The 12980-nt window shown below is 45.4% G+C and overlaps 1 long non-coding RNA gene across 1 annotated transcript; it reads right to left on the minus strand.

The window, feature by feature from the left end:
* Positions 1 to 9167: 9167 nt before the first annotated feature.
* Positions 9168 to 12851, minus strand: LOC139056418 (uncharacterized). Its single transcript, XR_011512362.1, has 2 exons — positions 12312 to 12851; positions 9168 to 11256 (listed from the first exon to the last, which is right to left on the minus strand). It is a non-coding gene; the product is annotated as an uncharacterized lncRNA (long non-coding RNA).
* Positions 12852 to 12980: the final 129 nt, after the last annotated feature.

Consider the following 12980-nt stretch of genomic DNA (forward strand, 5'->3'; position numbering starts at 1 on the left):
TTGGGCCTTTAGAACGGAGGCGGCAGCCTGGCTATCGAAGACAGGTTGTTCGGCTGGTATGACGGGAGCGGGATACGTGTGGATTAGAGGTCCCCTTGTGCGTTTACGCTCCACCGCGTCCCTCTGGCAGCGGTTGGCCTCCCGAACGTTGACGTCCAACACAAGTCAACGTGTTTTCCTTGCTCCTCTTCTCAGCTCTGTCTTCTCACCGACGGGTCTCTTCGCCTTCTCTAGGCAGCCTCAGCCGCGCGTTTCTTGAGTTCTTATTCTTGAGTTATTATTTTGCTACGGCACATGCAGAGAGGTCCTTGTAGGCGATACAGGCGCCGCGGTGCACGTGCTTCCATGTTTGCGGCGCCGTCGTCGAGGCATCTTTTGGCACCACAACAGCGTATGCGTGTTGCATAAACAGGTCCGTGGTAAAAAATTAAAGTGATATATAGAGACCGGGAAGCGGCTCAAGCATACAGGAAAGGCAAAACCGACTTGTTCAAGAAAGCAAATGTACTACCTCTAAGCGAGCTCAATTGCCCAAGGGGATGTCTGAACTAAAAAGAAGTGATAAAAAAAGTAATCGACCCAGAATATTCTCTGGGATTTGCGTGAATGATGCGTAAGCATTTCGTATCCCTTTCGTGGTGCTTTGAGGTAGTACGCTGATGTGTTTCGTATAATTGCAAGAACAATCGCGAAAGAACCGTGAAGAGGAGAGGCGCGGTTGCAACACCGAACTTGTGAGACCTGCACGGAACGACATACAAGAGCCGAGTAGAAGCAATGCCCACTGCTGTTATAGATAGTCCGCAGCGGACGTGGCATGAAAGACGAGCATGCTATACCAAATGAAGGAAATATAATCAACACTTACATTGCGGTACACTACCCATTATGAACCGTGATCCACCGACGGTGGCTACGTGGGGCATGGCCCGAATCTCGAAAGCGATATGGGAAGTCGGCAGAGTGTGGCACGTGAAGAGAATTCCGTGAGCGCTGTATTGTCGCCGCTTCGATGGCGTTGACGCCAGAGGTAGCACGGAGGGGAATTCACTCGCTGCTGCGGGCGCGATCTTGAAAACAATCCTCTCACGGGAAGGACGGAGGGACGAATTTTCCGCTCAATAAGGATAGAATATTTACGCATTTAAGACCATGAGAGCGCAGTGTGGCCTTATTGCCTACAAATTCGTAAGCGCCGTTGAGCACTAGCTGCTACACAGAGAACGTGTTCGAATAGGTCTCCTTCTGCAGCTACGTAGTACTGAGTGCGCTTTATCAAATCTTCTATGGCTGTCTTGATGACATCGCTGGAATTCTCTGGTAGACATCCGTTATCCTTGCCTTGAGCTCATGTGACATGTGTCTCGATCATGGAAACACGATCTTTAACATAACCTCAAAGAAGAAAATCGAGCGTAGGGAGGTCAGGTGACCGAGTGGGCCAATTCACAGGCCTGGCCTTCCAATCTATCGGGCATCAAAAGTCGCTTCCAGCCAGTTCGTGCTCGGCTGCTGGTGTGTGCTATAGCTCCCCATCTTGCTGATACCTAAGAAATGGAAGACGTGACAGCGGGACTGCACTGAGAGCCTAATCCACCACTCCTTCAAGGATTTCGTCAGCGTAACGCTATCCAGGCAGTGCTCGATCTAAGTAGATGAGACCGATTATAGCACCGGCGTAAATTCCGCATCACACATTGAACGACCACTGTTGCTGGTGCCGAGTGCGCGTTACGCATTCTCTCGAATAGTGTGAATTATTCGATTTTACCTCTGTGATCTTCCTCTGGATTTGGTGGAAGCGGCGGAACGCGCTGCACGCAAAAGTCTTATAGGCCAAATTCCTGTAGACCCGAGCCTTTGAATCTTGCACCACCGGTTATCTGTGAACGAATGTGCCGCCACAACCGGGAAAACCACGGCATATCGTTCGGCGGGTGCGTGTCATTACATTCGGTGGCGGAACGCGCAGGACACAACGGTCTCACCTCGCTCCTCTATTTTCTCAGGCCGGAATCAACCGATTCACTGCGGACCGAAGCCTTCGAATCGCGTGCCACCGGGAACGCCTAGTGGCGCCGAAGAGTGCAGACGTGTTCGCATCGGCTCCGTCAATAATCTTGCCTATAAGCAAGATTATTGACGCAGCCGATGCGAACCGCTACTATAGTAGCCGCTATAGTATGACCGCTACTATAGTAGCGGTCAAAATCATGTGACCACCACGGAATTCGCAGGATTTGTGTAGGAAGACACCAGGAACAAGCTGATACGCCCTTTTTTGGCAAGTGAACCCAGCTTCTTCCAAGAGATAAGACGACCGCCCGAGCATGCACGGCCCGCCACGCTAAGCCGCGGCTGCTCAGGACACTCCCTCTCAAGCAGTCATGTTAGACTGATTTACTTTCTCAAACAGTCATTTTAGACTGATATAAATACTGTAAATAAACCCATATTCCTCGTTCTCGATGAGAAGCAGTCCTTCCCTTCATCAACGTCCTCAGCGTGGATACGTTGGACGACGGCATGGGCCAGCTACCTTTTAATTCATGCCCGACTGCAATCTTGACAACGGATCACGAGCGATGGGATTGAACCCCCAATCATAACAACTGGCTGACAGCGGTGAGATGGACCTTGCAACGTGGTGCTGTGTCTGCGGTGAGTGCTTGGTTCTCGCTTTGACTCTTTAGGCTTCATTTTGTGGTTGTTCTGTTTAGAACAGCAGGGAAGCTAGATTGCTGAGTGTTAGCTAGGTTGTGTTTTCCTAGCTAGCTTTAGCGAGCAGGATCAAGGCAGTAAAGCAACAAACATGGTGTTAAGGACACTGCTGAGAGATGAGTTGTTGATTGTTGGTGAGGAACTGGGCCTAGATGCACGCAGGGAAATGCTAAAATCGGAATTATTGCAGCTATGTCCGAACAGGCCAGTGAAGAAGAAATTGAAATGGGTTTTGAACTTCTGAAAAGGATAGAAGAACGAGAGAGAAAAGAAAGGGAGGAACGCGATAAAGATCGCGAGTTAAGAAAAATGCAACTGGAACTTTAAAGCAAACGTTTTGAGTTGTCTCAAGGAAGTGAAGGGGCTCTGGGACGATCAAGTGAGGCAGAATCATACCGCATGGACAGGCTATTAAAGCCATTTGAGGTCGGGACCGACATAGGCTTGTTCCTAAGCAATTTTGAAGAGACTTGTGAGAAGATAAACTTCGGCCCGAGTACATGGCCACAGCGGTTGCTGTCTCTGTTGCCGTGTGAGGCGGCAGAAGTAATCACCAGACTGAGTGCACAGGATGCATATGATTATGCAAACGTTAAGGCTAGTCTCCTGAAGAAATACCGCCTTTCAGCCGAAGCTTTTCGGCAAAGATTTAGGAGCACAGGCAAGCAAGATAGCGAGAGGTATCCGGAGTTTGCATACGGCTTAAGTGTCAACCTAGTCGAGTGGCTGAAAAGCGTGGAAGCGTACAACAGCAGAGACATGATCATTGAATGCATGTGTCTAGAGCAGTTTTACAAAACCATCCCCCAAGCTGTGAAACTGTGGGTGCAAGAGAGAGGGAATGTAAACACTGTGGAAAGGGTGACTGAATTAGCCGAAGAGCACGCAACCCGTAGAAAGTTGAACGCCGCGGACGGAAATTGGGCGGTCGAAATGGACCACGGAAACCATTTCCGTTCAAAAGGGGTTTGCAGACTACACGATCGGAGCCTGTAGACGTGGAGGAAAAGCCCGCAGCAAAAAAGCGAGGAGAAACTTAACGGGGAAACCGCACAAAAGGAACAGAAAAGAAAATTCGAAACATTTAGGCCGATCCGCTATTATAAATGCTACAAAGTGGGACATATAGCTGTAAACTGCGGGAAGTCTAGCGTAGTTTTTTCCTACGTAGAGGAAAAAGACAATATGGAACTTTTAACCCCCTATCTTCACGACCTGCAAGTTAATGGCAAACCATGCTGAGTGCTAAGAGACAGTGCCTCCACGATGGACATTGTCCACCCGCCTTACGTGACGGTAGATGACTTCTCCGGAGAAGTAGCATGGATCAAATAGGTTGTAGAAGAACACAGCGTGTGTCTGCCCATGGTCAAAGTCAAAATCAGTGGACCATTCGGTGAGCTAGAGACTGAGGCTGCAGTTTCGTAATTTTTTGTCGCTGCAGTACCCTTACATTTTTTCGAATCGTTCGAATAAATTGCTGCGTGACAAAGGGCTTAAACTGGGAGAGGGCGTAGTACAGGCATTGACGCGAGGCCAAGCCCGTAAAATCGCGTCGTTTTCGGCTGAAAATGCAAAAGCTGCTCCAGCGGAAGCAGAAAAGAGGATAACTTCCATACCCGAATCTGGGCTAGGCTCGGGGGATGAAAAATCAGTCGAGGAGAGCCTGCCAGCTGATCAGCTCATTGAGAGCGTATCACTAGAGTGTCCAAGTTCAAGCCTGCAGGAAGATCAAGCTGACGCACTCACAAGCGAGACAGGGTCCTTATTATGTACTCAAAGAACTTTGATAAGCTCTTACGTGTGGATAGATAATCATTGGCAGCAGAGCAAAAGAATGATGAGAGCTTAGCTAAATTGCATCACACAGCCAAAGAAGGCATTGGTAGGCGCAACGTGACGATACATGAGAGAGGAGGATTGTTGTATCGCACTACAGAGATCGAAAGGGTAGGATTTTAGATCAGTTAGGCATGCCTACTAAGTGTAGGGAGGACCTTTTGAGTCTCTGTCATGGAAATGGGTGGTCCGGCCACCTAGGCATAAACAAATCAAAGGAAAGATTGCTTATGGAATACTACTGGCCTGGCTGTTTCAAAGGCGTAGAAAACTTTGTAAGATCATGCGACGCCTGCCAGCGTTCTGGTAAACCAGAAGAGACATGGAAAGCTCCACTGAAGATAGTGCCCTTAATAACAGAGCCTTTCAGACGACTTGTAATAGACATGGTAGGGCCCCTTCCAAAAACAAATCGGGCTTCAGGTACTTGTTTACCATGCTGTGTGCGGCTACAAAGTTTCCAGAAGCAATGCCTCTGAAAGAGCTCAGCTCCACCGAAGTAGTATACGCGCTTTTGACAGTGTTTGCACGAGTTGGGTTTCCAGCCGAAATTCAGGCAGATCAAGGGTCAGTATTCACGAGCGCACTGATTTCCACATTCTTGAAAAAGTGCGGGGTAAAGTTAATACACAGTCCTGTCTATCACCCTCAGTCAAACAGTGTGGAGAGCTGGCATTCAGTGCTTAAGCGAATTTTGCGTGCGCTCTGTTACGAGCACAAGGAGGACTGGGAGAACTGTCTGCTGGCAACTTTGTTTGCTTTGCATACGGTTCCACATGAAGCGACAGGGTTCTCGCCAGCAGAACTAGTGTATGGGAGGACACTCCGTTCTCCACTGAGAATGTTAAGAATGATGTGGGAGGAAAAAGGGCAGAGTCCAACAGTGGTTGAATACGTGCTAAATCTGCTTGGGCGGCTAAGCGCAACCGAAGAACTAGTCGAAAAGAACATAGGAGTAGCTCAAAAGAACGCCAAATTCTATTAGGACAAGAATGCGAGGCTTCGAAAGTTTAGCGCCGGAGACCAGGTAATGATCCTCAAACCTTCAAGAAAGAACAAGCTTGAAGTTCACTGGGACGGGCCCGTTAAAGTGTTGCACAAACTTTCAGATACTAACTATGCTCTGAAAATGCCCGGTCGCACGAAGGAATTGAAGATATATCACTGTAATTTGATGAAGCCGTATGTAGAGCGGAGCGGAGTAGTTAACTATGCCATCAAAGAGCAGGATGGCACTAGTACCAAGTTTAAGGAGTATAGGGCAACCTTCAACTCTGAAATCGGCCTAGAAGAAGTAGTAGAACACTCGGTAAGCTCGCACGCTCTAAGACCCGAGCAGCTAGATGAGCTAAAGGAAGTGTTAGGGGAATATCTCGACAGATTCAGCGATCGGCCGGGTAGAACCGAACTAATAACGCATGAAATAGAGCTGACGTCAACAGAACCCGTAAGATCAAAGCCTTACAGGGTGTCTCCAAGAGAGAGAGAAACTATGGAGGCAGAGATACAGCGCATGCCAGAGTTGGGAGTTATTGAGCCCGCTGAGACTGACTACACGTCACCGCTAATACTGATGGAAACCCCCCACAAGGACCCTCGTCCGTGTGTTGACTACAGGAAGTTAAATGCCATCACTAGGGATCAGCTGTACCCGATACCCAACATTGAGGAACGAATTTTTTTTTAAAGTTAGCGCTACTAAATACATTTCAACTATTAGCCCCGAGAATTAGGAGTGGCGCCCTCTCGCGAGTGACGTCACGGCTAGGACGCCGCTCGCTCCGGCTCGCTCGGCTGCCGCACACGCTCGTTCCCTTCGTGTATGCTTGGGGTATATAAGGGTGGCTCGAGCCGTACGTATTGAAGAATACGTCAGCTTCTTTCAGCTGCCATACCTTAACCACAGTTTTTTCTTCAAAAGCGTGTGAGTCGAGAAACTTTGCGGCTTGGATATCGCAAGCTAAGTAGCGTTAAAGGGGTCTACTAGGTTTTGCAATGCATATATGCGCCGTGTCTATCGGTAAATTTTGACTAAAAAAAGAATATCTGCAAATTCAACGCGCGAAGTTGTGTATGATGCTTCGCTAAACATTTAACATTCCTTTAGTATTTAGCTATGAGATGCATTGCATTTTACGTGGAAGAAAAATTTGGTAATTGGCGTCAACATGTTATCTGATTTTAGAAACACACTGCCCAGCGAAGCTCTCATCATGATTCCTATTACTCTGGTGTGTTGTTCTATTCAAATATGGCCATTCATTAATGCGTAAAAAAATAGTTAGGTGCGCATTTCTTATGAAAAAGTTTGCTGCTACTTTCATCCCCCTCTGAAACAGGCCTCCAAAAAAACGAATTGCTCATGGCTGCTAACACGACGGCGCGTCATGTAGAGTATTTACATAGTTAATTCACGAACACCATAGTAGCAATCACCTGAGAGAAAAGTTTCGTTGTTAACATCGAGAGCCACTCAATTGAAAGTGATGAAATGTTTCATAGTGGCCCTCAGTAGCCTTTATCGACAATATGGCACACCCCTGATCACGTAACGGTAGCAATCGACTGTCCGCATGGCGAGGCACGCTATGTTCGAGAAACCCATCAGTTCACTACAACTTCGAATTAAAACCATAAAGCATGTTTTTTACAGCGCCAACTGGAATGGCTAAAGTATTCTCGAGCTACTACACCGCAGCTTAGATTTCCTGTATACAAAAGGAAAATTCAACCACCTTCTGTCTCACCATGTCTCGATCCAGCGTTATTCAATTATACAAACGGATAACTATTCGCTTCGTCGGTACATAAAAGAGAACCTTGCAGGCAAATTAAGTTTGCTCCAATCCAATCGCAAACATTCATAAAGAAAGCACCACAAGCCTTGCATATACTTTCGCTTGATTTCTTACCCTCCACCGGGGGAATTTCGATATCTTCAATATGTCCCATACTACTAATCATTGACGCTTCGAATTCTTTCTCTTACGAAAATGGGTGTTGAATTTCCATTGTCGATTTGTTGTACTATAATTGAGTCAAGTCAAAGTACACGGAATTTCAACACCAGTTGACTCACCACAACGAGAGTTCAACGGAATTTCCGTTGTCCACTGCCAATGATTTTTCCGTTGAATGCTTTCCAATTGATTTCTCGTTGTATTTTCACGTTGCGATTACACCGGTACCACATGGTCACTTTCAATCGTGATCTTGCTCCATTAGGATCAATAATACGCGCATCGCGTTCGAGCCTCTTTATCGCGATCATAGGCTGACTACCATTTGTTTGATACAGTGTCTCGATGCTTAGCCAAAGGTTAGTGTGGATCCAAGCACTATAAGTAGCATTGAATTTTTTAGGACAATTGTTTACATACTGAAGACTACTGAAATCATAAATATAGAAATGAAACAGAAAACTAAGAGAATGAAGGAATAGCATAATTGAGCGAATAATAATGAGGAGCAAGAATATGTCGAGAACAGTGTCATACAATCAGCTGATGATAACGGCCCTATTCACAATGACAAACGAAATATTTTCCTTTAAAAAATGTTTTATGTTGAAATTTTTACAGCACATTAGACAAATTTGACAAGTCCCTTGGACCTGCAACACCTGAAACTCCATGAGCATCACTTAATTGGACAGTGTTATCAGCTGTCACTGTCAATTGCAATCAAATTTGATCCATATCAGGCTTGATTGCAATCGAAAGTGGCTCTGTGACACCAGGTATTAGATGGAATGACGAAAGCCAGGCGTTCTTCAGCTTGTGGCTGTTTGGGCTTGTTGTTCCACATGTTGACAAACTGAGCAGAGAAAACACAGACAGAAAGAATGATACGAATGCTTGTTTGTCATCTAGTTTCTTTTGTCTGTCCATGTTTTTCTGCTCTACATTTTCTCAACAGGCATCCATGTTTTCTTAATATTCCAGAGGTGTAAATTAGGATAGAGTACAGGCACACTGCAACAAGGCAACAGCAACTATCTGCAAATTACTGACAACCATCGTGATTGTTGCCCGAGGATCAGCTAGGTCACACTCATTACAGTATGAGTATGCATCCTATCCTAAAGGGAGTCAGGATAGCCGTCTGCTACAATATGAAAGAAAATACACCTCTGACTCTATTGCACTGCTTGTTTCTTATTAAATGTAAGTGTCTATATGCAGATTTACAAGCCCCCTGCTTGTATTGATACAAGTGCAATGCTGTTTAATGATGTTTGTTAGCATACTGCAAGTGTACATTTCAATTACCCTAGCTATTTCACTAAGTGATTGTTGAATAAGAAACGTGTTTTTGTCCTCATATGAAAAAGCTCATTTGAAATATGTCACACTGTTTGGACTTATAATATATTACCCAATAGACCTATATTTTGCAAGTTAGATCTAGCATGCAAATGATGACTGCTGTTGGCCACACAGTGTTGCTGCACCAATTTTCAGATTTGCAGACGTGGATAAGCAAATGAAGAGAAAATGAAACGCATGTTCTGTGCCACCCCATGATTTCAATGTATTGCTTGTGATAATATGAGGGGCCACTCGTGAACCTGTGTGCTACTCCCCCAAGCAGCGATTACTCAAGGAACCAGACATATAATGCTCTTTATTATTTACAGGCATCGCAAAAGTGTACAAAAGCATACTATACATGAAAAAAATCTGTATATATCACTTTTGCTCACAGCACACATCATAACAAAGCATAAAAATGTGGCACAACATCACGTAATAACTTAACAAAAGCAAGCATGGTTAAATAGGATGTGCTTAATTCAAAAGAGTCCATAGAGCTTTCCAACAAAACTGAACTCTGTTGCAAGGTAATGTAACATTTTCTATGGTGTTGGAAAATCAAAATGCAGCTGCAGTATTCATTTTGTAACAAGCGATGAAAGTGACTGTAAGGTCTTGTGAGCAACTTCCAGACAGCGAATAGCTAAAGCAAGTCTAAAGCCCTTTGATGGCATCTCATATTACTCATCTTTTATTATGTAGTTTAAGGAAAATGTTACTTCACCATGCCATTTCGACAACTATCACTCACTTATCTCAAACAAAATATTACGCAAACATCTAATTTTGCCAGCTACAGTTGGCAATCTGAAATTGTGGATATCTGATGCCATTGACTTAGCGTCTAAGTGTACCATTCATAAATTCAAATGGAAAAAGAGGGTGACTCCACAAAGGACCCCAGTTTACGGCACTGTCGACAACATGCAAAAGAGGAGAGCATTATATGTCACGTACGTGATACCGTACAATTCCTGGTACTCAAGAAGAAACTTCTTCATCTTTCTCCTAACTGTAGCAAGCTCCTGAATGCAGATGCAAGGGTCAAGAAGGTAATGCATGATCACAAAGAATTTCAACTAATGGTTGTACTGTCTTTCTAGAATGCGTCCTATTAATGTGACTGGGGAACAAAACAGCAGCCGATTCCTCCAACCGGCAGCTTTCCACTCCTTTATGTCCTTTAAAGACCTTGGCAGCCTCGTGAGCTCCCATATGGGGGCGAGGCTCAGAAGACATTTGTCTGCATCAGGAAGATGTCGGCATAGATGAAATCGGTGGCACTGTCTGGACTCCAGCCACATAAACATTGTTGCCCGAACAAAACCAGAACAAATGGCATGCACGTAGCGTACTACAAAGGCCTCACTAAATGAAAAAAAAAATGAAAGAAGTGTCAGCACACTTGCTACTTTGATGCCACAACTAGGGGCCTGCACGGCCATTTGTGCATGGCACAAAAATGGCTCGTGTTCTGAGCTTGTTTGCAGAAGCACTTGGCAGACACACACGACAAAACCCATTTCCTTTTGAAACAACCTGCCCAGAGTCCTCACACGATGCACAACCATAAGCACTATTGAATTGTGTCATACTAGTTAGTTCACACTTGGAAACGCTGTCTACAGTACGGGGACCAGAAAATGTCTTTGACGTGTGCGATACACCCCTGCTGTCCCTCCAAACAACTCCAGTGGATGATATTTCATTCATTCTTTTCACAAACTGTATCAAAAAAGAGTTCATTGATGGCCTCCCTGTGCCAAACCACAGCCCAGACAACAAAAGAGTCTGTGCACATTCTTTGCATGGCAGTTCACTAATCATCAAAAGAAGAGACCACATGCTCGCATCAGAACTTTCGAAAAGGGGCACACCGTCAGTATTCAATGTCAATGTAATGTCATTCGAAGTCACAGGCAACTTGTACTGATAGCTTTTTGTGATGTCACACACATCAAAGGAAGTGCCTGTTCTACTGCATTGCAGCTTTCCTGATTCTAACACATCTGGAATTTGGCCCTTCAGATCCATTACAAGAAAAAATGATGAGCTTTTCAGTAAACTGCCACTCGCATAGTTCACATTGCACCAACTGCCAACCACATCATTTCCTGGTAATTCTGGTAGTTCACCAATATACCCAAAACACACACTGCAGTATAAGTGCTTAGCATACTGCTTTTTGGATCCGGCAAAGTGTCAAAAAAGAAGTATACTTTGATGTTGGGTACGCGACACCTTCTGGCAAGTGAGCTCTGAGAAGCTGCACTAAGCTATCGGTGGCTTCTTTTGAGCAGCCATGGCGCAAGCTGTGGGCCATGACCATTAAGAGGCTTTCGGCTTTCGTAAGCTTGGCTCCAGGAAACAGGTCTTCATCCTAAGCAGAGAGGAATGGTAGCAAACAATGGTGGTGTTAGAAAAAGTACAACATTACAATCATACACTTGTAGATGCCTGTTTTGTTACCTGCACAGTAAATTGGACAGAAAGTCCTGCCATGACAAGGGCTTCATGAGTTATCTTGTGGCACTGAGTTTATACTGGCTAACATGTTACTTAACCTGGCAACCAGCTTTAATGCACCATTTTAAGCTACCCCTTTTACTTTGTGAACCTGCCTCGAAATAATGCAGGTGCCAACTGTGCATGGTGAACACCAGATGGCCACCAAAGAAACCTCTTTAAAGCAGCCATGGTATACATGCAGCACAGTGAGACTAAGCAGTGTCTTGCCATGAAATGTGTGCTTCGGGACAGCAGATATTTTTAACATGTACTTTTGGAGTACTATTAAATAACGACAGATGTTCAAGGAAGATTTGAGGGCTTCATTTGCAAACAACCCCAAAAAAAGCAGGCTTTGGCCACAACACGACAAAATTACACACACACACACACACACACACACACACACACACACACACACACACACACACACACACACACACACACACACACACACACACACACGCGAACGCACGCACGCACGCATTATGTATATATGCTAGAACAGGCGCTAAGATAACGCCTGAACGTTAAAGGAAAACCCTAGGAAATTCCATCAGCACATTACGTATTCTAAGGCTCTGCGGTGCTCTGTTCCTGCCTCAGCTCCACGTTACCAGCACCGGTTTACTAATGCTTTACCATCAGTAAACACAGGTTACTGACGTAAACTGTGTTTACATCAGTAATATGAATTTAACAGCGCGGTTTTCTCCTTAATTGGGAGAAATAACTGCTGCGAGCAATGATCGCATCGGTACGCTCCCTACTTCATTCCATCACGTCAATATTTTCACTATACGACTCGGTCACTACGCTGCATAAGCTTCAGGAGATAACCTGCGGCAGGCGTTACAGCGGGGCAAAATAAGACGTCACAGCAACAAAATAATATCTGGAAATTACGCCTGACACCACAACGCTTACCAAGTCATCCTTCCAGGCTCTCGGAAAATGCTGCTCGCCGGGGTCAGGATACACGTCAGCGCAATCAGCGTCACATTCCGATTCGCTGCTCTCAGACGACGAGGTAGTTTCATGCGTGCTTTCCAATGGATGACAGTCTTCAGTTGCAGCGTCAATTGAAGGGAATGGTGCGATGTGGCCTGCGTCTGCTTCGTTTTCGCAGAAATTCTGTTCACTTGCATCAGTAGAACCCAGTTCACTGTCCAACGCGGCAGACGAAGCACCGACTGATGTACGTTTTTGAACCTATTTTGAGCGTATGGGCACGTCGATGGACGGGTCCCATAAGTAATTTCCGAATTGTCTTCTCGGCGACATTATTCGTGAACGGCGCTGGGCCTTGCACGATTACTTTACGATAAAATATAGAGCGCAACACCCAAGTAAAACATAGCGAACAGCGAATGCGGAGTACAGCGGAGTAGTCATACAATCACGTAGTAGTGCACCCGCTGGCTAGAAAACCTAAAGCGTTGCCAGACGGTCAACTGCCTCGACGCTCAATGACTCAACAGTGAAACGTTAGATCAGCGTATCCAAGAGGTAGGTCTGGAAAATGCATTTTATATTATTAGGCAATAGTGTGTGGCTCACAGGGCCGCAAACATTTATTAAAGTTTTGTTTCAAGC

The sequence above is a fragment of the Dermacentor albipictus genome, chromosome 2 (genome assembly GCF_038994185.2).
Source record: "Dermacentor albipictus isolate Rhodes 1998 colony chromosome 2, USDA_Dalb.pri_finalv2, whole genome shotgun sequence".
Taxonomy (NCBI): domain Eukaryota; kingdom Metazoa; phylum Arthropoda; class Arachnida; order Ixodida; family Ixodidae; genus Dermacentor; species Dermacentor albipictus.